The sequence below is a fragment of the Rhipicephalus sanguineus genome, chromosome 10 (assembly GCF_013339695.2).
Source record: "Rhipicephalus sanguineus isolate Rsan-2018 chromosome 10, BIME_Rsan_1.4, whole genome shotgun sequence".
In the NCBI taxonomy this organism is placed as follows: Eukaryota; Metazoa; Arthropoda; class Arachnida; order Ixodida; family Ixodidae; genus Rhipicephalus; species Rhipicephalus sanguineus.
The window spans coordinates 61,990,472-62,014,838 of record NC_051185.1 but is presented as its reverse complement, the minus strand read 5'-3'; the positions used below and the strand labels follow the sequence as shown (position 1 = coordinate 62,014,838).

Sequence of the window (24,367 nt, the reverse complement as noted above, 5' to 3'; positions counted from 1 at the left end):
TCAGCAGTAGCCCCAGCTTCAACCATTTTGACTCTCACTGTCCTCTTTCAGTGTTGGCAAAATTAGATTGTGTTTTGTCATAGCCTATTGTCACTGGAGTGCATGGGAGCGTGCACTATTTTCTCTTTGAAGTGCATTGCGAAGTCTCTCCCATGCAAGTGCTGTATGGGGACATCTTTAAATCAACGTATCTATATCTTTAAATCAACGTATGGGATGAAGGTATTTTTGTTGTTTGTTCGCTTATGTCGAGTTGCTTGAAATAGCTGATATTTAGGGTTGCTATTAAAACGAGAGAAGTCTTGGCATTTTATCATTTTAGATATGCTGCTGTATGCTGCTGCTTCACAGTGTCATTTAGCATTGAATTTATGCTTACCAATTCCACTTGCATGTCATCAATGTAATATAATAATACCTGGGGTTTAACGTCCCAAAACCACGATATGATTATGAGAGACGCCGTAGTGGAGGGCTCCGGAAATTTCGACCACCTGGGGTTCTTTAACGTGCACCTAAATCTAGGTACACGGGCCTCAGACATTTTCGCCTCCATCGAAAATGCAGCCGCCGCGGCCGGGATTCGATACCGCGACCTTCGGGTCAGCAGTCGAGTGCCATAACCACTAGACCACCGTGGCGGGGCTCATCAATGTGTGACTGCATTTTTGTTATTATGCTGGTCAGAGAAGATGCAGTCATCCTAGAGTGCTTTAGAGGCTGCACAGAGTTTTAATTTTTCTGGATGCAAAGAAGGATTTTTTTAAATAAAGCTGCAAATGTAGAGACTCTTTGGATTGTACATAATTTCACATTTGTCAGCTTAAATATTTGAACTACACGTGTTTTCACAGTGCACTTTTCTTCTATTCATTTACTGTTGTTACAATAGTTGGGAACGGAGTGCCTAAAATCACTTTATCCAGTATTCATGTTAGCAAACATGTTTTTTCTATGTATGTTCCTTCAGGATGTGACAAAAGTGTGGTTTTTGATGCTATGTTTCTAGGCACCATCATTTGCTTCATTCGTGTGTCTATATAATAACATTGAAGTGATAGAAAAAATGTTGTTTTCTAGTTGCCTTATTGCTACATTGTCTAATGTTATGTGTTTTAATCCATTTTACTGAGCCTTTAGCTATATGTTACGCGTGGATAAGCTCTAACAGTGAAGAGAATATGACACCCCCATTTTGCCCTTGTGTATAACGTAATTTGAATTTGTATGTGTATGCAGATTATTATCTAAGGTAAGATTCTTAACTGACTTAACTAAGCTTAGAAAAGCTTAAAGAAGCTCATGCGCTCTGCAGTTTGGTCAAACATCCACCTCTGCCAACAATTTCATATTTTTGCATCTTTCACTTGTCTAATCATTAAAGTAAAAATAAAATGAAACAAGTGATATCTTAAATAATGTGAGCTGGACATGTTTATTTTTTTTATTTAGAAAATACTGCGGTCACTGAAGACCAGGCAGGTGGGGAACCTTACAATAAACAAGTATGCAAACATCGAGAAAAACAGGGTGAGCTTCAACTGAATGTCAGACGATAACAGTTACCTAACCTTCGTGGCTACAGAAAGCCTCGCAAAGCTGATAGTATGTGTACGCTCTGTGCTAGCATTGAAAGCGCGAGTAGCCACGTATTTTCACGAAGACTTCGCGTCTCGCAAGAACAAATCAGATTTCTCGTGTCACGGAGGGCCCGGTTTGTTCACTGATGTACGGAACATGGTAATTGTCGTAGTGTTCCTTTCTTGCCAACGCGTTAACACTGCGGCTAGCACAGTCGAACAAGGGTGCGAATGCGTGGTGCTGGCATTTTGTCGTCTACTAACCCTCCTCGAGAGGACGCTCCTGAATTTCGCTTGGCGTCGCGACATTTTATGGGCATTGCGAATACTTTTCCTGGCTCGCACTAGAAGGGCGAGCGCGGACGTCGATGATCTGGTCGTCGGCGGAACGCGTCATCTTTTATACATTTATAATGAACACCAGCGTTATGAGCGGTACTCGCCTTAGCTCTAGAATAAACGTGACTACTCACGCAATCTTATCAGAAATCTAATACAATCGAGAAGTTTCCGGTGGGGCGCCGAGGGCTGATAACACATTTTGTGGGTAAATCCTGATCACAAAAAAACGAGCATTCGTGGCAATGCCAAATTGCTGATAGCAGCGACCTCGTCAAACGTCATCGGCGACTCTTTTGCCGCCTCTATGTGTCGTGTTTCGCGCGATCACGGCACCATCATTTGTCGCCCACATGCAGATCGCTTTATTCTGTATCATATTTACGACAGCTGGTTTCTCATTTCTTATTATCCTATTTAAAACTCTGACCAACTGGGTGAGCTACAGCCAGGAGCATTCGCTGATGCATGATGTTCGAGTGGCACAACTTTTGCACGCCATGCACTCGTTTTCTGTGATATTTTCAAACAAATAGCTGCGAACTTGCAAGCACTCTCAGTGTGCCTCGCTGGTACAGTCAGAGAACATCTGTGGTACAGTGCCGTGTCATACGTACCAGTGCCTCCTATATATAAAAGGAGGCACTGGTCATATCCGCCAGAGGGACCATTTGGAAACCACGCATATGGAACCAGCTGCAGGTCCCAGCTGACTGATTTCCAATATGAAACCAAATCGAATGTGAAACCGAAACTTCACTGGTGCCATTTTCTCACCAGACGGCGCAGAAAGCGCGCGGTCTCCACGTGTACGCGGACGCGCCACTTTCATTTACGAGCTCGCTCAATGACATTATGTTCGTTATGTTTTGACGTTAGTACATTCCGAAGATGTGCATGCGTCGCTGGACTAATCTGCGACGCGATAATTTTAAGCGTGAGTGGCAACCGCGGTCGTGACAGTTGCCGTATGTCAAACGCACGCAATGGACGCGTCGTACCAATGGTCGTACGTACGGACAAAGACGTAAGTGCATCGACGGTGTTGTGGTGTGTGGTGGACGTACTACGTGAATAATTTCCGTACTGCGAAGGTAACGCACGACCGTTTGTTTTCTTTGCCGTGGATGCAAAGAACTGGGGCATGCTACTTGTCAAAAACGGTGCGCTCGTTGAATGCTCGATTCTGGTGCACCAAACTTTTTGATTTCGAGCCTGCATAATCTGGTCTGGTTATATTGAAAAATCGGGTATGTCGTTGAAGCATATGAATGTGTTATTCCAGTACCAACACATGAACCTAACTTGGAATATAATTTGCGACGCTAAAAAGGCGCGCGGACAAAATAACCGAGGAGACGTGCACCCACACATCACGTGTGACAGTGTGCTTTCTTTTGGCGCTATATCTGTATCTAAGTCCTGCAGTATCTAAGTCCTGCATTTCCGCACTTCAATGCTTCGCGCTCCTCATCATCAGCATGAACTTGCCCGCATCGCTACAGTGGCTAGCATCGCTATTCTTATCGGGAGGTTGTTTCTGCATGATCCTCGTGGTCGTGTAGCGATCAGCTGCCGTCGCAAAATTACAAGTTCGCATTGCTTTACTGTAGTTTTTGAGAAGTCAACTATCTGCCTTCAGCGAAGCATGTCCTCCACAGATTTCTGTGCTGCGCTAGTGGAGGATCACGACAGGTGGAGCTTAACCACGACCACTGTGAATTGGCTGAGGAAGAAAAACATATTGCGGGCGACCCCTTTGATACAATGTTCTTTTATTAAATTGCACTGTGAATTATTTACTCTAGTTGTGGTGTAACCGTATACATATCCGATTTGAAAAGGAGGGCTGACACCATAAAAACACTTCGCTCATGTACGTGCGGTCCACTGTTAGTGGGAACACGCGATCGCGTGGCCGGCGGCCCGCGTGGCGCAAACTGGCGGCGAGATTTGTAAACAAGGAGCACGCGCATGAAGACGTAAGGGCGGCGTTTGCCGCTGTTCGTCTGCTACTTTCCGCCCCTGTCCTTGGCGAGCGCTTTTCAGCGGTGCGATTCATGTAGCCGCCACTATACCTGCGCGTCGCCGGCTAATAAGCAGGCAGAAAAAAAGCTGTGGTTTGTTTTGTTGCTCTGGTTTCTCGCCAGTTTTGATGTGATGCGATTCGCGGCACCAGCGGCCGAATTTCGAATTTGGGACCCCCAGCTGTGGAATTGTGCGAAAGTGATAATGAAGCCTGTCACTTGCGTAACCTAATATAAGTGCTCATTATGAGGGAAACTGCGCAAAAGAAAAAAACGTCAACAAAGGGAAAACAGAACAGCACAAGCGCTTGTGCTGTTCTGTTCTTCCTTTGTCGACGTTGTTTTTTTTTTTTTTTTTTGTGCAGTTTCCCTCACAGTGAATCACCAACTAGCCCAACAGTCTATTCTTGTAAGTGCTCACCGATAAGTTAGTCGTAAGCTTTCAACATGCTGCTCGCACCAGCCGGCCGCTTTTTATAACAGACAAAGAAATTTTGCCCGATGCAGAGATAATAGCATGCTTGTCCTTCCAACCGTACAAATATAGAATTTCGCCAGCGCGCGCCGAGCGCTGGGGAGAAGAAGTAGCAGACGACGCGGGACATGAACCGCCCTTGTGGTTCTACGCGCATGCTCCGTGTTTCCAAATCTCGCCAGCAGTTAGCGCTCCGTGGATCGCCGGCCGCGCGCTCGCGCGTTCCCTCTGAGAGTAGATTGTGCTGTACAGACATGCTCCTTTACTGTATTTGCCTTTTAGTATCTGACCTTGCTGCCAGAACAGTACACAAATGGCATGTTCAGCCAAATTTAAGTTGAGTACAAACCTTCACTGTTTTGTACTGTTTTTACAGCCTCCAGCATTTTTAACTATATCGCGCAAGCGTCGACCGCACGCAGTATCAGGCCCTTACAACGGCGATAATCTGTGAGACCGGCAGTAGTACATGCAGCAAGTAGTAGTAGTACTACTGCCGGTCTTGCAGATTATTGCCGTTCTAAGGCGCTGAGACTGCGTGCGGTCGACGCTTGCGCGGTATCGTTAAAAATGCTGGAGGCTGTACTTCACTGTTTCGTTTTGTACTGCTCGTGAAGGTGCACGAGGCTGTGTAGCCTTTCACGCTGTCGACAGTGTGGGTGTGGTTATTTTCCAGCATTAAGAAAAACGGGAACCGCAGCGTTCTTTGCCATCCTAGGGGAGGTACACTTGGTCAAGATGTTCAACACTGCTGCAGACAGCTGCTTCAGCTTGACAGCACACTTACAGATGCACTCAGGCAATAAGTCAAACAACTATACACGAGCCTTTTCACACCCAAGCAACCTTTTAACGTGCCCTCACTCATTACAATTGACAGATTTTCATCTGCCTCAGTGAAAGCTCTCGTATGAAGTCGCAAGGTAAGCTGTGCAAGATTTTGTGAAGTTATCTCCACAGATGTGGCCCAGTCTGAGAACTCGTACGTAAAGGACTGCAAGGCAGTACACTGGAAATAGATTCAGAAGGATTCAGGGTATAGTAGTTAGAGCCATACGATGTAAAGATTAGCTGTCACTCTCATGCTTTTTCCACAGCTACCCAAAATATTGAAATCCAGTGTGCACTCGCACCTAACTTATCTAGTACAGTGATTTGCCAGCACTGTTGTGCATAAATATGTGCACAATTTCACATTTTCGCTGGGCCCTGCATTAGTAGAGTTATTACGTATGGCTTACAAAGTACGGTAACTCTTCTGCACTTGTACCACTGGCGTGGCCTTCGTCAAAGCAGAGCAACAACCAGTATCATGGCAGCTTTTCTTCATGGCTGCCACGTTTTCTGTTTCGTGACATTGCGCTTTTGTTATGTCTGAAGAATCGAGCAACGCCTTGTGCGGCAGTCATTATCATGTATTGGTTAATATGTTGATTTTATTGCAGAGCACCTGCATGACTTTATGAAGTGGGCAGTGCAGGTAAGTGCTGTGAGGTCTGAAAAAAGTGAGCTATTCAGACCCAAAAACTGCCGCAGGAACAAGCAGTGCAGTCACCGAAAACATCTTTATATGCGGTAAAGATGTTAGTCATTTTCTTCGATGAGTTGAGGATAACTTCTTTCTATGCTCTGGTGCCCAAAATAAGTGGCAACACACTATTTCTCACGCATGGTGATATCTTGCTAGGTTCTAGCCTTTTTGGTGACATGACATCCTTTTTTCCCTCAAGATTGCTCGCAGGATAACTGAGAAGGCCTTACGTGCTACCACAGTTGTCCGCCCACATACTGGTTGCCACTATGTCATGTCGCATGTGATTTGAAAGGTGTCTTAGCGAAAAACCACATGTTTAGTAGTTTAGCCATATGACCTCTGGTGCCTGTGATCTATAGTTTTAATTTATTCGATCAGGCATTAGATTTAAGTTAGCATTACACTGAATGATCTGGTCACTTGGCTCGGATAAATATTTCTTATTCCAAGCTTAAGATGTGTGGTATTTTGTGAACATCGAAATTAAAATAAGTTTGGTACTCCATATATTGAGGTGTAACTATTTTTATCCGACAGCAAGTACATTGCGCTACAAATTCTCAGTAGGGATACCAGCAGTCTTTTGTGCTGACGTTGATAACTTTTCTGCTAGTGACTGAAGACCACAATGCCAAGTCTTGTCTGCATGGCAGTTTTCTAATTGGTTTGATGTGTTTGTGTGTTGCCTTGACATCCTAATGTTTGCCATTTTTCAGAAAGCATTCTGTTGCACTCCTGTTGTCATTTCTCTTATGCCAGACTAGCAGTTATTCATTCTGGTCAGTATTTTAATTTGTACTATACTTCTAAAGAAGACAGTAAAGAGCTCCAAGTCCCAACTTTTTTATGCTGCAAAGCAGACTGCCAGGTGCTCTTAGCCATTCTCGTCACTGCTGATATGACCATAGATGCTTTGCTGTATATGTTCCTGCGAAATTCAAGCGCTTCGATTGGTATTGTTCACTAGAGCTTCTCTTCAGCAGTGTATGTAGTTACTTGTAATTAGTTACTGAAAAAGAGATTACACAATTACAAGACTACAAAAAAGTGTAATAGATTATAATTAGTCTGTTAACTGCAAGTGTCGCTGACATTACCGGCAAACATTTTTCTGGGTGTATTGTGAGCATTTGCACTGCCTTAACAGAGATCTCCTATTTCTTGCAGATGTGTCCATTCCATCTACACAGCACTAAATAAGAGTTATGCTATGAACATTGCCAGAAATGCATCGTGACAGCCTTTTCATAGAAACCTTTGGCTTGTTTTCCTGATTACATTACAGTCTGAATCTTTAATTTATGATTTCAACAGTGACATACCATATCTATTGACCGCTGCATCTAATTGGTTTGTCTTGAAATGAATGAAAACTGATATTTGTTTTTGGATGTGCTATTCTATATTAGTATAAAGAAGAGTATCTACTTCATTGCAGTTTTTAAGTTTCAATGAGCGTAAAAGGAATTGTGCCTGTCTTACAAAGCATTGTTTCAGGATAGGAAGGTTGTTCTAGAAATGAGCCGAAAAGGGCTCGTTTCTCGTCGATGGAAAATACAGTAGACCCTCTGTAAATGTAAATCTCTTAAATGGAATTGCTGCTTAAATGAAACAAATTCCTCCCATATGATTTGTTTCGTCCTTGAATTCTGCACCCCTGTTCACCTCATTAAATGGAACTGCTGTTAAATGGAAAATATTTTAGTGGTCTCTTCACATTCTGTTTAACAAAAGCCTACTGCACTTATTTGCTTGCAAAATCCACATCACTGCTACCACAGTTTCTGTCCAGCCCCCATTTGCAACTGTGCTCATGCTGCCGGCTTCTGATCGACACAGTGGGCAATTCTAGAGAGCTCGCAGATGAATGTAGCGATACATGCTCGCTCACCTTCAATAAAATTACAAATAGCCTTTTTCTGGTGGGGCTGTGTGGGTTGCATGTGTGACTCTGGTTGGATGGGTGCTGTACGACAGGGAGCCGGGTTCGCCATGTTTGTGCTAAAATGCATGTTCAAGCATGAAAAGAGGAATTCTATAATGTTTTCTAGTGCTGACTAGGTGATTACTAGGTTATACTGTTTTCATCGGGGACATATGATAGCACGACAAAAATGCGGACTGTGGGGGGGGGAGTAGGACTGACGTGGGGAGGCGTTTAAGCACCATGAGCTTGACATTTATTTATGTCATGACACTGCGGACCAACATTTCTGGCCCATGCTGAAGGGGCAGTACAATGGATACCAATATAACGTAGCACAGCAGTGGTAGAGCAAAAAATTTAATGAATAAAGCAAAAATGTTGTACATATACATAATTAAAAGCTTTTCTAAAGATTTGACAAAGCTAGGGGACTGGAAGATGGCCTCAGGGAGACTTTTCCAGTCAGAATCAGTCCGCATAAAAAAACTGTGTTTGGAAGTTTTCGTTCTTGCAAAAATTGGCTCAAGCTCATAACTTCTAGTGGCGTGTTCGTCTAGTGGAAATCTTCTTGAGTATTGTAGGTTGTGGTATGTTCAGTTTATTTGATCCTAGTGGGAAAGGTGTATGCGAGAGGCAAGTGTCAATGCCCGCTTCACCCTGGCTGTTACCAGTGCTGATTGCTCTTTCTTTTTTCTAACTGAGAGTTTACTTGGCAAGAGAACGATGGCCTACCAACAGAACCTAAGACATTGCAGCAGTTTTAACTGAAGAACTCTTCACTCTCGAAACGCCTGTTTTTTTCCCACTGTGATGCTTCATTCAAATGCACATCAGCGTATTCTGCAAGCACACGAAGCCTCTGATATTGAAGAAAGATCAAAGGTGCATTGTAAGCAGTGCTCAGCAACTGAAGTGTGGTAATTGGCCCATGTACCAGCCGTGCAGTCACCTGAGCCATCACTGAACACTGGGGACACTGTGTTGGCTCGTTATGGTGCAGAATGAAAATGACAGCATTGTGTAGGCATTTGACCACCAGGCAATCACCCAGTGCTCACTGGTGCCACAAAAATTCGCCAGCCATTATGTGGGCCAAGTGTGGCATTTAAATAGTTCAGCACTGCATACATAAAACTGCCCAGATATATCAAGGCTTTTGTAAAAACCGTTTATGACAGCCACATGTGGATGTGGCCACCTTAGATTGGTTTGCAGAGCATTGCGTGCGCATAATATAAACGTCGTTCGTCTGGCTCCTGTCCGTGGCGAGTTGTGTTGTCTACTTGAATTCATTTTCTCTTTATGTGATACTATCTGCACATCACTTAAAAACTACATACACTCGCTGTGCTTTTCCTTGGCATTATTGTATGTTGGCATCATATGCGTGGTTGTGTCTAGGCTTAGTAGTATTGCATGCAGTTATCCTTCCCATTTCTTGGTGGTCGGATGGCTTGCAGTAATGCTACAGCATTATAAAACAGGCGTCCTGTGCATCGAGAGAGAACATCAGCGTTCGCAGTGCAAGTTTTCAAGAGCATTCTTTCTTCGTGTGCAGAGAACTTTAAGGCGCGTGATGTGGTATGCAGTCATTGTATGCTATTGTCGTCGTCTCATATCGTTTTGCGTAACGCAGAGAGAACTACACGTATAGCATAGCCATGTATAGCGAGGGGGTGGGAAAGGGAAGTGAGGGTGAGGAGAAGGGATGTGAAGTTGAGGAGGAGGGAAGGAGCGTGTGTGCTGTCATCCTATGCTGGCAGCTTATTTCGCAGCTCTGTGTCATGCAGGCAAAACAATGTATAGCATAGCCATGTATAGCAAGGGGGCAGGATAGAGAAATGAGGGTGAGGAGGAGGGAAAGGATGGGGGGAGGGTAAATCATGGCATAGCCGTATTTTGTACAGCGTAGCAAGGGGGCGTGAAATAGAATTGAGGTTGAATAGGAGAGATGTGAGGGTGAGGTATATCATAACCGTGTATAATATACGTAGCTCTCAGGTGGAAAAGAAAGTGAGGGTGAGGACAGAAAGGAGTAAGGGGAAAGTGAAGCCTGCACAGCCATATGTGCTGCAGTATAGTGAGGGTGAGGGTGAATTAAAGGTGGAGGGGAGGGTAAAGCATCGCATAGTTGTGTGCAGTACGGTATTAAAAGAGGGTGATGAGGAGGGGCAGAGTAGACCATAGCATAGCCGTGCAGTATAAAAAGGGTAACAATGTAAGCAGGAGGGGAGGGCATAGCATAGCATAGCCATGTATAGTATACGAGCGGGTGGTACGGTATAACAAGTGGGTGTGGAAAAGGGATGAGGAAAAGTGAAGGTGAGGAGGACGGAAAGGAGGAGGCGAAAGGCAGAGCTTAGCATAGCTGTGTATAGTGCAGCATATCATTGGTCGGAGAAAGGAAGTGAGGGTGAGGAGGAGGGGAGATGGCACCACTGCATCTCAAATGGTTTCCTTTCCCGCCAATGAAGGTTCCATTTCTGCCATGAGCAGGTTGCATGTTTGGAACGCCAGCACGAACTTGCGCATGAATGCGAGCGTCGCTGAAGGACAGGCGAATCACTACTCCATGCTTAATACAGCTTTCACGTTGAGTGCAACTACATGCATTTTTTCGTACCATAATCGTCACAACCACTAGGCCATAGTTTAACCTCTATTAATGTGCATTGCTTATACATGGCATCTCATACATATTGTTAAAGTAATTATTGCTCATCAGTAGGTGCATTTCTAACCCCTGTGCAATCATTTGTTCTTTATCATACTTTGCTGCATAAAAGCAAGAAGTAAAAGTCAGTTTTGCTGGAAGGCCAATGCAATGCATGCGATAGCAACAGTTGCAGCTGAAGTGGTTATGAATTTAAGATTGTGACAATAATATTACCATGTCTAGTGACTGCTGCCTTGGATTGGTTATTTTGGAATGAGTGAAATTACATATCTACTTTTTGCCATGTTAGTCTTGCAGAATAGGAAAGAAAAATGAACTTTCATTGCAGTGTTGAACGTTCACTCATCGGCAGAAAAAAAATTGTGCCTGTTTTTACGCAGGATTTGTGCAAGCTATGTACTTGGTGATGCATACATTTTACAATGTCTTTACGTGTCTGTTTAACTAGTGCAGCAAGTTTTGGCACTCCTAACTGGACTTTTTTGACGCAGGTTCAGACAGTGCCTTTGCAAGTCCTTAAACCCTTTCGAACAGGTCATCAGCTTCAAACATTGCCAGTGTGTTCCCATAAGTTGTCCACACCCTGCTTGCTCAGTTGCAGTGGAAGTTGTGGTCAGGACCAGAACCGAAGCCGCATCCAGAGTTTCTATGCCTGAGTGGCACATCGTGCCTTGAAAGCATGCTGCAATGGACATTCCTGCCACAGCATACCAATCAGCAGTAGCCGCAATTGCAGCCATGTTCACTCTCACCGTCCTCTCTTTCAGTGTTGGCAAAATTAGATTGTGTTTTGTCAGTGGAGTCCATGGGAGTGTGCACTATTTTCTCTTTGAAGTGCATTGCGAAGTCTCTCCCATGCAAGTGCTGTATGGGGACACCTTTAAATCAACGTATCTCTGCCAAAATTCAAGTAAATCTAGTCAGCTCTGGGACTTGTACAAGTTTGTTGTTTGCTCTGGGTGAAGCCATGTGGAACTTAGCAGGGTTACCAAGGACATCCTACCCTGCATTTCTTTTCTATTTATCGAACTGCTTATTTTTATCCATCATTGCTCATTTATTAATTCTCACACAGATTTTGCACATTTGCTTCATCGCTCAAAAGTTTTATTGGGATGTGGGTTGAGGTATCAGTATATCTTGTTTGTCCTTGCAATGCATATTAGTTGTTGCCAAGACTGTGATGTTAACTTGGACTGTGTGTCTTCACTCCGAATGCAGCCATGCATGACACACACTGTACCGTGCAGTCTTCTAGCTCATCATTTGACATAGTGAGAGTCTGTTAAACTTCACTTTTTTTTCCTTTGCTCAGACTGTCATTATTGTTGCTCATGAAGCACAACTTTGGAGTTTCCGTGTAGCTAAGTAAATTTATTTGTGGCCAGAATTGTGGTGACCACACTGTCGTGAGCAATATTTAAATGCGTATGCTGTTTCCACTTGCAATAATCATGGGATGATAAGTGTTTTCGTTGTTTGTTAGCTTATGTCGAGTTGCTTAAAATATCTGATATTTAATGTTGCTATGAAAACAAGAGAGGTCATGGCATTTTATCATTTTAGATATGCTCTTCTGTGTTGCTGCTTCACAGTGTCATTTAGCATTGCATTTATCCTTACCAATTACACTGTCATGTCATCAAGGTGTGATACTGCATTCTTTTTTATTATGCTTTTTAGAGAATATGCAGCCATACAAGGGTGCTTTAGATGCTGCATGAAGTTTGAACTTTTTTGGATGCAAAGGAGGATATTTTTATTGAGCTGCAAGCAGATTGTACATGGATTGTCCATGATTTCACATTTTTCAACTTAGTTCTTTCAACTGCACATGTTCTCACATTGCAATTTTCTTCTTTTAATTGACTGTTGTTACCTTAGTAGTGGACAGACTGCCTAAAATCACTTCTTTGTTTTCTGGAAGATCCAGTATTCATGTCGGCAAACATGTCTTTTTGTATGTATGTTCTGTGAGGATGTAACGAAAGTGTGGTTTTTATGCGACATTTGTAGGCACCGTCATTTGCTTCATTCCTGTGTCTATATAACAACATTGAAGGGTATAATAAATGTTATTTTCTAGTTGCCTTAGTGCTCCATTGTCTAATGCATCGTGTTTTAATCCATTTTACTGAGCCTTCAGCTATAACAGTCAAAAAGAATATGACGCACACCCCCTCCATTTCGCCCTTGTATATAACGTAATTTGAATCTGTATGTGGATACAGATTCTTAACTACGGTAAGATTTTTAACTGACTTAACTAAGGTGAGCAAAGCTTAAAGAAGATAAAGTGCTGTACAGTTTGGTCATGTATCCACGTTTGCCAACAATTTCATATTTATGCACCATTCACTTGTCTAATTATTAAAGCAGCGGTTGAAAATAAATTAAGGCACACCTTTGCTAACTGATCTGGGACATCTTAACACATCCTTTCTTCCTTAGCACTAGCTCTCCTTGCTGCACTGTTTCAGCTTTCAACTGATTAACAAATTCAGGTGTAGGTTGTCTGTGAATCACTGGAAATTATAGACCACGCACCCAAAAAATGAACCCCATGAAAGCATGCAATGTTTAATAAAGACTGAGTAGCACATTTGGAAGTGGCATTGCAATGCCTTTTGCCACTTAATGTGACAATTTCCGAAGGAGACTTTTCAGTCTTAGTTAAGTCATTTTTGTGAGGGTTGCTAGATTGTATCAATAATATTCAGACAAAAAAAAGCGTCCATCTCATATGATATTCATTTACAGACGATATGCTGCGATGTAGAGCAGAACTCTTGTGAGACATGTACTGGGTCACTGCAGTTTAACCACTTCAATAACATGCAGTTTGTGTAGGCAGTAATGCACTTCACTTACCAGTGCAATAGCCATTATTGCGTGCCTGGTGCTGCAGTTGAATTCTATGCAGTGTACTATACATGAATTGCATTGGTTTCCTCTGCTCCCCGTGGCTTTGCAGGTTCCTTGTCTTCGGCATCCCAGGAGCAGTACCATTCACTCGTGTCCTTTCAAGGTGGACTGCATTCCTGCCGGCAGTGCACCTACGTGACCAAGGATAGGAGAAACATGAAAAGACACCTTCGCAAACACACGGGCGAGCGCCCCTTCCAGTGCCACCTGTGCCCAGCTACATTCTCTGAGAACACTCATCTCACAGAGCACATTCGCACCCACACGGGGGAGCGCCCTTTTTCCTGTGACCACTGCAGTGCATCTTTTTCGGGTAAAAGTAACCTCGTGCAACACATGCGCACTCACACAGGAGAGCGACCCTTTTCCTGTGACGACTGCAGTGCATCCTTTTCGCGGAAAGATAAGCTCAACGACCACATGCGCACCCACACAGGGGAGCGCCCCTTTACCTGTGACCACTGCAGTGCATCCTTTTCGCATAAACAGAACCTTAACGACCACATGCGCACCCACACAGGAGAATGCCCCTTTTCCTGTGACCACTGCAATGCATCCTTTTCGCATAAAAACAGCCTCACCCGCCACGTGGGTCATTGTCTTGCACGCAAGAAGCTCTAAAGGCTAGGAGCACGCAGGCTTTTTTTTATGAGACTGGATTGATTTCTTTATTGTGTACCTAAATTGCTTTCGAATGAATTTATATCTCTCAGCTATTAGGTTTTTTTCACAATGTTGCTTACAGGGAGATCCGTCATTCTTTAAGGAAATTTCTTAAGTGACTGTGGGTGATTCAAACACATGCCATTATATCAAAGGCTGGCTTACCTTAGATGTGGGTTATGCAGTTCTGTGCTGCTAGGCTGAGCACAGAAAGGAAAATAAAGTATATTACTTTTTCCGCGATTACTTTGCTTATTCATGTGAATCACTGCGCTCAATCTAACCTGACTCTTAATAATTTGCTTGTGTTTGCTCCATCAGTCCTCAAGGGTCCCTCCAAGCTGATTGAAAAACTTATTTCTTATTTGTGTGTTGCGTAGACTAGTTGCCAGGTATAATTTTTGCTTAGTTCAAAGCACCAATATCAATATATTTAATATTTTAAACACGCAATGAAATCACTACATCGCTGGTGACTTCATCAACGCATATTGTGCAGGATATAGCTGTTGGAAGTGTAAATGATGGAGAAGAGCGCAGGTCTTTGATTAGATCAACGTAGCATCTTTTATTGGATCAGTGTAACCTTACAAGTGATCGAGGCAATGCATCAAAAAAGAGAATATTATCTGGCTTTCTTTTGCGTGCTTTTGCACTAAACATGAGATAGCTGCTGTTGCAAAAGATAAGAAAACACTACCACAAAGCACGATAGAGCTGTTGGGTGCTATTCTGCCTCTGGCTTTTGGTTGCAGGAGTCGGATGACCATACAAAAGGCTTGTTTTGCTTCTTGCTTGTATACGTTCGCGAGCTGCCTCGTTTTGCACATATGGTAAACTCTTGATTGTTGTTGAAGTGGTGCAAGTTCGAGAAATCTTAGTTTGCTGTACTTTTTATGTTAACGCAAACAGAGTGTGTCGTTAAAAAATGAAGGCTGCGAAACTTGGAAACACAGTAGCAGCGCTGCCTGCTTTTTAGCCTGTGGCCTCCGAGCATAGAAATGCACATACAAGGTTCGTTGTTATGTTGAAATTTTTCTTCTTGCCTGTACCCTCCTGAGCAGCCTCATTTTGTACATGCGCACTCGTGAGTGTTATGGTGTTTGAAAGGTGAATATTTTTCACCTCAACGCATTGTCATTTACCTCGCCGTTTTTCTCGGGCCGTGGCGCAATCTTGTTTTTTACTGTGGTAGTGGTCTGATCGCTGCACTGGAAAGAACAGACAACAATGCAAGCTTCCCCTACGTGGGACCTTCAAGCTCTTTCGACTTGATGAGCCTTGCAATGCCAGTGGCGAGTGAAATGTGGTCATATGACCCCATGGAAATCGGGCTGACAAATGGCGTTTTTTTTTTTCTTTTGAATATTCTAGGCTATATAACTTCAGACTGCGTGCTCCTGTCACACCCGTTCTCGCTGCATTAATATTTCCATCCTTCAGTCTATTTAACCCACAAGTAAAAAAAATGTGGGCTTGAATAGTGTTGGAGGTCCCCTTTAAGGGGAGACGCGGGTCTTGGAACGGTCAAAAATGGTCAAAAAATCGATTTTTCGCAAAGCTTATTTTCGAGGCGTTTGTACTTCTGAGCACCTACTCTCAAATTGCTAACGCTAAATTCGGTCGGGAAACGCGATAAAATCGGCTTTCAAAGCACCCCGGCAGCACTAAAATGTCCCCAAAAGGACGAAATTTGTTCGAACTTCCCGCGCGCGCCATGAGCGTTGCAGCGGGCCGAGCGCCGCCATCTTGGGCTAGATTTGAAGCTGTTTTCTTTGTGCACATTTTGCGCCATCTCAAAATGGCGTCGCTCAAGCAGAACGGCCGCCGTCGCGGGTTTTCTGAAGGTCGTTTCCAGGCCACTGATTGGCTCTCACGCGGCGCGCTTTTCAAGCGCGCCTTTCCGAGTCTCCCATTGGCTGGCGCGACCGACACGTCATTTTTTTTTTCTTTGTGTTTGGTTCTCCGCCGTGGCTGTCCGTTTGTGTGCGCCTGCTTTTGCGATCGTGCGTGTTTCTCGACGGACCGTGTCTCTACTTTGTGCCGGTAGTTTTTTCCACGCGATCGAGATGCCTGGAGACTCTCGTCTGAAACCATCGACGCAACGAGCTTTTGGAAGCCGTAAAAAAACGGGCTTGGAACAAGAAGGCGCCGGCTACAAGTGCACCGTCGGCAGCGGAGTTGGAGTCGCGGCCGGACCCTTTGGACCTGCCGGGAACTTCAACTGACGACACCGTGGGACCAAGTTCGACTAGCGAAACACTTCGGGTTGATGCCGCGTACTACTCAACGGCGGAGCAGGCGCAGCGAGTTGAGAGATCGGCGCAAACGAAGACCGTTCTGTCTGGAAAGTCGGCTACCCAGCGCAAGTTCGACCTTATTGGAGTAAGCGCGGAGTGCCAGACCGGTGACGCCGGGACCGATTTTTTGCTCGTCGATATGAAAGTTTTGAATAACTTTTTTGCACAAGCGAAGTGCGACAAATGCGACGCAAAAAGTCTCAGCGTGAGGAAGGCAACGGACAAGGAGTACGGCCTTGCGGTAAAGCTTATTTTTTCTTGCAGCAGTTGTGATTTCGAGAAGAAGCAATTTTCTTCTCCGAGAGTGAGCGGAACTGCCACCATCACTCCCTTCGAAGTCAACATGAGGGCCATGAAGGGGATACAGATGATAGGCAAAGGTGTTACTGCCCTTTCGGACTTTTGTGCGTGTATGAACCTTTCGCACCGAGGCTTGCACCACAAGACGTTTCAGGGACACCTAAAAAGTTTAGTGAAAGCCTGCGAAAACACAGCGACTGAAAGTGAAGCTGCTAGTGTGGCAGTAATAAAAGAGCTGTATACAGACTTCCTGAACCCCATAGGGAACATCGATGTTGTGTTCGACGGCTCATGGATGACGCGAGGTCGGAGCTCACACATAGGTGTGGGCTGCATCATTGAGCTCTACACTGGCCTTGTAATTGACCATGTTGTTTACTCAAACTTTTGTCTCGGCTGTGCCCTGGGACCACAGCCTAGAAAAAGACTCTCTGCGTTTACGCAAGGCAAATGCAACTCATCTGAAGAGCACCAACACAAAAAGACTCTTGCAAGGAGACACAAAACGGGTGCAACTGAAGATTACAGTCCTGGACTACTTTGAAGGTATTCTCTCAAGCATAGCAACCTATTACCCAGGGTAACATGCTGCCTAACATCTAGAAGGTTCTTCCTAAAGACTGAAAAGACATGAGCAGCCAGTCGCTTGAGCCTCATACCCCATGGCTTTTCCAGAACCCCCCAGCCGCTTGTCATGGTGGGGTTTTGATCATGCTTTGCACATTGGAAAATTTTTTTAGATATGATTCCTTGGGTGGAACAAGACACTTTCTGTTTTGTTTTGAAGGGAAACAGATGGGGAACATGTGAATAAAATTTATGGTTAAAGGTTCCTTTTAGAAATTTATACAGTGCGTGTCAATCTTCAAACGCGATTTTCTCAGCTTCACATTTTTTGCCAACTTGACCAGCCTTACGGATCTTTTCATTATGTTTTTGTAAGGTAATTTTGATAAATTTTATACCGTTGAATTCGTAAGAAATAGGACTGTGGAGCTATGCTATTTTTTTGTGGCTAAGATGAACATATGAAATTTTGTGAACAATAATGTGAGCTAATTGCATTTCAAGATTACACAATGTCAATACAATTGAAAGTTCTTATATGATGATATATCTCAGTGACAATATAAATAGCATAGCTCCACATGGCAGGTCTTTGGCTACAGCTGCATCTTAAACAGAACCTAAAAATACTGAGGGAAAGTGTCTTAATGACCCGTAAGAAATTACCTAATTAGATTTCACTTATGCTCTCACAATTTGATAACTAATTGAAGTACATGAAAACTAATTATATTTTTGAAAACAGGAGGAAGAAATACATATACACACCCAATTTCATTACAATATCTCCAATAATAAAACTTTTCGTTTCGAGACCAGTGTCTCCCCTTAAGTAGGCACATTTTGCAAGACCATCAAGTTGGCAGTGAGAAGCTGTGAATAGTCTAAATATGTGTAAATAAGTACAGTGTGCATGCATTGTCGTTTCTTTACTAATACTAACAATTAATAGCTAAATGTTAGGGGAGGGGAGTATGGTGTATTCAGTTTCGTTATTGATATTTGTTCTTTGTCACCCAGGGGGCACACCTGTTTTTTGTTATGAATGCATTGTGCAAGTTGAATAAACTGGTCTTTAGTATGTCGGGCAGGCTGGCATTGGGCCTCCTTTTTCTTAGCTAATACACGTTTCTACTGTGAGCATTTCCGCTGAGTTTTTAAGAGTCATCTCCGTCTTCTGGATCTGTTCATTCCTTTTAGAGAGCAGTGAATAAGAGTTATGCTATGGACATTCCAAGAATGGCATCACACCGTACTTTTCATAGAAACCTTTTGCTTGTATTCCCGGTTACATTACAGTTTGAGTCTTGAATTTATGATATTCACAGGGACATACTTTTTTACTGGCTGCTTCCTCTAATTGGTTATCTTGAAACGAGTGAAAGCACATACTTGTACTTGGATGTGTTAGTCTATTATTATTATAAAGATGAGTATCTGTTTCATTGCAGTATTTAATTTTCAATCTTCAGCGTGATGGAATTGTGCCTGTCTTACAAAGCATTGCCTCAGGGAAGGAAAGGTCGGGCTAGGTAGCTGGTAATGCTTACTCCTGTCTTTGCGAAATTGTTGAACAGTGCACGTGTTCATATGTTCATACAGCTATCTCAGACAAAAATATTTGCAGGTAAGTTAATACAACAATTTGTACCAGCGTTTTGCTTTTGCACTCCAGCATAATAACAATCATATTAAATAAACATTACAGCAGAAATTATGTTACTTCATTACGGATTTAGCCCATTCATCTGTTTTGTTCCTGTTTTTGTGTTGTGCTTTGGGGCCATTTTGACTACATTGCACCATATACGACTTAATCATTTTTCTTCGTTACACCGTTTATTAGTTGTATTTTGTTCATTCATGTTATGAAGTGCATATATCAGTCAGTGCATTTCGTATTCTCATGATATGAATACCTTGATGACTAGAGTACCTGTACTGTTTTGTTAGCTTGTTGATGCATGCATTATTCAATGCAAGGTTCTGAAAGCTTCAGCTGTTTAGGCATGCCAACATGCCCTTCCAAATGTGGCTTTAGAGTATAGCCGTACTGTTTCTTCAGGATAATAAGTTATCCCTTTGTCCGCAGGAAAAAAGGGCAGTGTCGTATGAAAATATGGTGCAGAAGAGTTATTTACTCTCTGTTTCAGTTCTTATATCTGTGTCCACTTTGAAATGCACCATTGCGTTATTACTGGGTCATAAGAAAACACTACGAAAGGTCCAGCAATAAGTGTAAAACGTTGGCCGTACCTAATTTCTTGAGCAAATGAAGTGGCCATTGTTGTTGAGCCATAGCTGCACTGCTTTGAAGAGTTCAACACACAGCGTGGTACTGAAAAATTACCAGGTGCCCTGATTTGTTTGAGCATTTGCATTCAATAGAAGTGCTAAGAAGACAAGGACAAGAAAGTGCACAGCATGAGCACGTTCGCATCCCACATGCTCCTGCATTGCACGAAAGGAGATGTTTTACTATATAGTTTCTGACATGTACAAGTGCTCAAATTTTTACCAACTGTTACAGCTTGTCTCAATAATAATGTTACTGGCTATGTGTAATTATGTATTGAAATGTATTAGATCAATCCCAACACTGACAAGAAATGTTTGATTACAAGTAATATGTTATGTGCATGTGTTTTTGCTGAAAATGGTAGAATGTGTGCTAGAACTTAGGCTATAAGTATAAATGGTAGAACTTAGGCTATAAGTTCACTAGCTTAATTATGCTTGGGTAATTAGGTATTGCCATGCTCAGCTAGGCTAAATTAGGCTTGGCTATGATTAACTTGGCTTAGCACAGCTATGCTTAACTTGGCTTGACGTTGCCAAGCCGGCCAGATGAAAATAATGTCTTTCTGCGTTGCGAGTCTAACAAACTGCGGGTTTAACAACTCTGCTGTAATATGCCTGTATTTCCTCTACCACAAACATTGATTGTATTGTAACCGTTATAATTGTTTTGTAATTGCGTGTTTTTCTTCTTTTTTTCATATTTTGCCGGTTGTGGAATATTAACTTCTTTATCTCGCATTTTCCTTCATATCCTTCATGTTGTCAAATGTGATGCTTTTGCCATGTGGCATTGTTGAGACACTTCTATGCGAATGAAGTATCAGTTTTGTGCTTTAGTGCTTAATATACTGGCACACGTATCAGTAAACTTGGCCGTTTTAAGTGACGGTAGTATAAGAACTGCATCCAACTCATGCCTCTATGCATTGGTAACAGGTGTATATATCAAGCACAGTATTTATGTACAGATGACAACTTGGTGTCAGACATGTACAGCGTCAGTGTACCGTTGCCACTGCAGTAACATGTGGTTCATTAGGCTAAGGTTATCATCTATTTCACATAGAAGTGCAGCAACCCTTGATTGTCTGGTGCTACAGTCCAGTTTCACGTAGCGTGTGACACAGTTTGCACTGCCTTCGTGTGCTGACTGCAGCTTTGCAGGTTCCTCGTCTCTGGCCTCCCCGGAGCAGTACTGTTCACTCGTGTCCGTACAGGGCGGGCTGCATTCCTGAGGGCAGTGCACCTATGTGACCAAGTACAAGACGCACATGGAAGCACACCTTTGCAAGCACACGGGCGAACGCCGCTTTGAGTGCCACCTGTGTCCAGCTGCATTCAGTGAAAACATCACTGGCATGGTTGCACCCACACAGGCGAGCGTCTGTTTTCCTGTGTCGAGTGCACTTCATCCTTTACACAGAAACAGAGCCTTTCTCACCATGTGCCCTCTTGTCCTGCGAACCAGAACAAGAAGGTCAAGGCTGTAAAGATGTTTTTGTGGGGTGGACGCAAATTGCCTTGAAAGGTTTTAGATACCTCAGCTATCGAGTTCCTTTCACAAAGTGGATTAGAGACACATCTCGCTTCAAAAAAATTTCTTAAGTGCTTGTGGGTGACTTCACACACATGCCCTCATGTCAAAGGTTGGCTTACTTTGAATATGGATTACGCTGTGCTGTGTTGTAGTGGTTGAGCACAGGAAGGGAAATATAGTTGATTACTTTGTCCATGATTTCTTTGCTCTTTCATACATATCACTCCGCTCAATGTAATCTGAATATCCTGTGTTCGGTCTGTCAATGTTAACTGGGTGCATTTCGCAGGCAAACTTCTTCAACAAATAGTATCACATGCAGGAAGAAAGGCCATTATGCGTTTGGATAAATCACTGTTGTCAAAAAAAATTTGCTCTTCAAAGGGTGATGTCAGTATCTGAATTTACGAAATGAAAATTGTGGTGTCTGCATTTGCTTAGACTAGGCCGATGAGGTAGATGGCGTGATAAACACTACGGTTAAGGCTTGGGCAAGTTGGTTCATTGTGCAAAGAAGGGAAAACAGCACTGAATTATAGACGAACACAAAGAAATGCAGATGACTGCGCTTGTCGTCTTGATAGCCTTGATGGCAGTGGGCCGTGACACACTGCCAGTGTCTAGTGTCGCTGGCCGTAGCAGTTTCCCGAAGATTCCGTGTTCGTCACACAGAGGGCAAACCATTGGCACCTCACAGGACCAGTTTGACCGCACTGGTAGCACACAACTTGCTCATGTCTGCGTTGGCCAGTTAGCCTATGCCTGAAGTCACGCCTTTCGGCGAAGTAACCCTTGGAGTACCCATCACAGGAGCGCCTGTCGCAGTCGGCTCGCGCAGGACTTGTGAACCCGGAGAATCGGGACTGGGAGTCCAAACATCTATGTTCTTGTGTTGCTCGAGTAAGGAGCGAGCGCACATTGACACTGCTCTGCGGACACTCGCTTCCAGGAACAGTGTATCCCTGATACGGTATTGAATGGGACCCTGCACCACCCTTGCTCATACGCGAAAGGTCCAGGGCACGGGAGGAGATCGCCGTGTCTGCACCCGTGTAGCTCAGTCGGTAGAGCATGAGACTCTTAATCTCAGGATCGTGAGTTCGGGTCCCACGTTGGGCACCAACTGTGGGTATTGGGCTTCCTGCGTCCCGTCCGTAGTGGAATCAAGGACGACGGAGGCTTGAAATCACAATAAACAACAATTTATTGAAAACTAGGGCGACTCATACGGCAGAGTTGGCCCAAGGATATGGGGCAGCAAGGCAGCAACCATGATTGGGCAGCAGCGATTGGCCAGTGCAAGTGGCAGCGTCCGTGCTTCTTGGCGGTCAAAGCACCTCTCCCCTGGGAAGCGTACAGGCTGCCCCTTCTGAAGCGCTCAGGTGGGCCATGCGCACTGCCACTGCGCATAACATGGCGCTATCTCTAGATAGCCAATGTTCATGGTTACCACACTATCTGTCTATCTATCTACCTACCTAGTCGCCTACGTCTTGGCACTCCTGTGGTCATTTGCCTAGCTTTTTGGTACGTAGCAAAATTGGCATAGAGGGATGTGAATGACGAGCATGATTCGCAGGTCATGACATGAATAACATTGATTCCCTGTCACATGCGTCATGAAATCTTTTCCACCAGTCACGTGCGGCACATACCCGCCTACCGTAGTCCATGGTGTGTGGGTATGTGCCACGGTTGATTCTCAGTCTATATAGACGCAGACTTCGGCTACCTTAACCAGACAGTCCGAAGGAGCCCATGTCACAGAAAACGCGGTTCCGGGGTCGGCGGTGTTCTCGATTGGTTAAATATCCCGATGGAAGCAAAGAATAAATATCACAGCTCAAGGCAGAATCGAACCCAGGCATTCTGCATGCAGTCAAGTATTCTACCACAGAGAAATGCCAGTGCTTCAAACCGTTTTGGAAAAAGACCCTATACAAGCATCATGTCAGGGCAATGCCATTTGGGCTGACAGTGTCGGCTGTCCGCCTTTATATCACTGTAACAAACATTACATATTTATCTCTCGTCGAGCTATAGACAAGCGTAGTGCAAATACACCTACGACCGCTACTTACGATTTGCACATCATTGCCACGTGGTGTGCAATTCGTGGCGATGAAACTGACGTCTCTGCTCTAAGGACCATGAGCTACCCTTTGTACGCCAGTGTACTCAACATGCCTGGTAATTACAAGATATATGCACTACTCAATTTACACGAACACGTCGAACCACCACGTATCGCTTGGCTCAAAGCATAAAATCCGGCGTAGGCTGCGACTACCTGACTGCTTTGCATGAAATTGATTCTCACAATGCGTGAGATCTGTTGGATTTTTCTTTCTTTCCTTCTGTCGCATTGTGCATGCTGCCACCTGTTTCCTTTTTCCATGCCTGGAATCGGACTGTCATCCATGTGTTTAGGAGTGCAACATTTAATTTGCTACAGGCAACAACAATGGTCATGCATTCATATCCAGGGAAGAATGAAATGTGGCAACGTGAAATGATAAGTCACCTTGATAAGAGATCAGACTACCAGAAACAGCCGATCACTGACAAGCCCAGAATCAAGAGCGCATCAATTATTAGAAAATTTCACATACAAATACGCATGTGACCGGCGCACCTTCGAGTGTTTTGTTTGTGTACATCCGCGTTTCTCGACATTCACAGGTGACAGGTTTTCTTGCATTCACACCTACAATGCCAGTTTTTGAGGCAAAAAAGCTTCGCTTAAAAATATGGACTTAACACAATGAATGAATGAATTGAACCTTTATTTTGCAGGAGAGGAAGGGCGCTCGGCCGCAGTTTGGGAATAGGCGGGGAAGGGATTGGTGGGGAAGGGATGAAACACTCACAGATTAAAGGTTGGCATCTTTGTTTTTTTGTAACCATATCTTAGCTTTGCTGAAATGAATTCATGTTTCCGAAGTGATTTCCGGATGTGTCAAATTGTGTTGAACAGAAAGAATCGAGGCATGCTAACGTAAATATGTATAAAATTTTTGTATCGCCACATGGTTGCGACGGTGAAGCAAACTCAAACCAGTTAAGATGATACCCTTCATTGGGCGAACTTGTGTCCAGAGTAAAGAAGAAACACTCAAACTGCAACGATAGTGATGAGCACAGACGTCAGTCATCAGTAATCTGGTTGTCGGCAGAGCACATAGTCTTTTATACATGAGGGATATAAAATTCTA

General features: G+C 43.7%; 1 protein-coding gene and 1 non-coding gene across 2 annotated transcripts in view; both read left to right on the top strand.

Moving 5' to 3' along the window:
- Nucleotides 1-24,367, top strand: part of LOC119406426 (oocyte zinc finger protein XlCOF6.1-like) — a 252,305-nt gene that overhangs the window by 77,499 nt on the left and 150,439 nt on the right. The window lies entirely within an intron of this gene.
- On the top strand, nt 22,199-22,271 carry Trnak-cuu (transfer RNA lysine (anticodon CUU)). Its single transcript has one exon. It is a non-coding gene; the product is annotated as a tRNA-Lys (tRNA).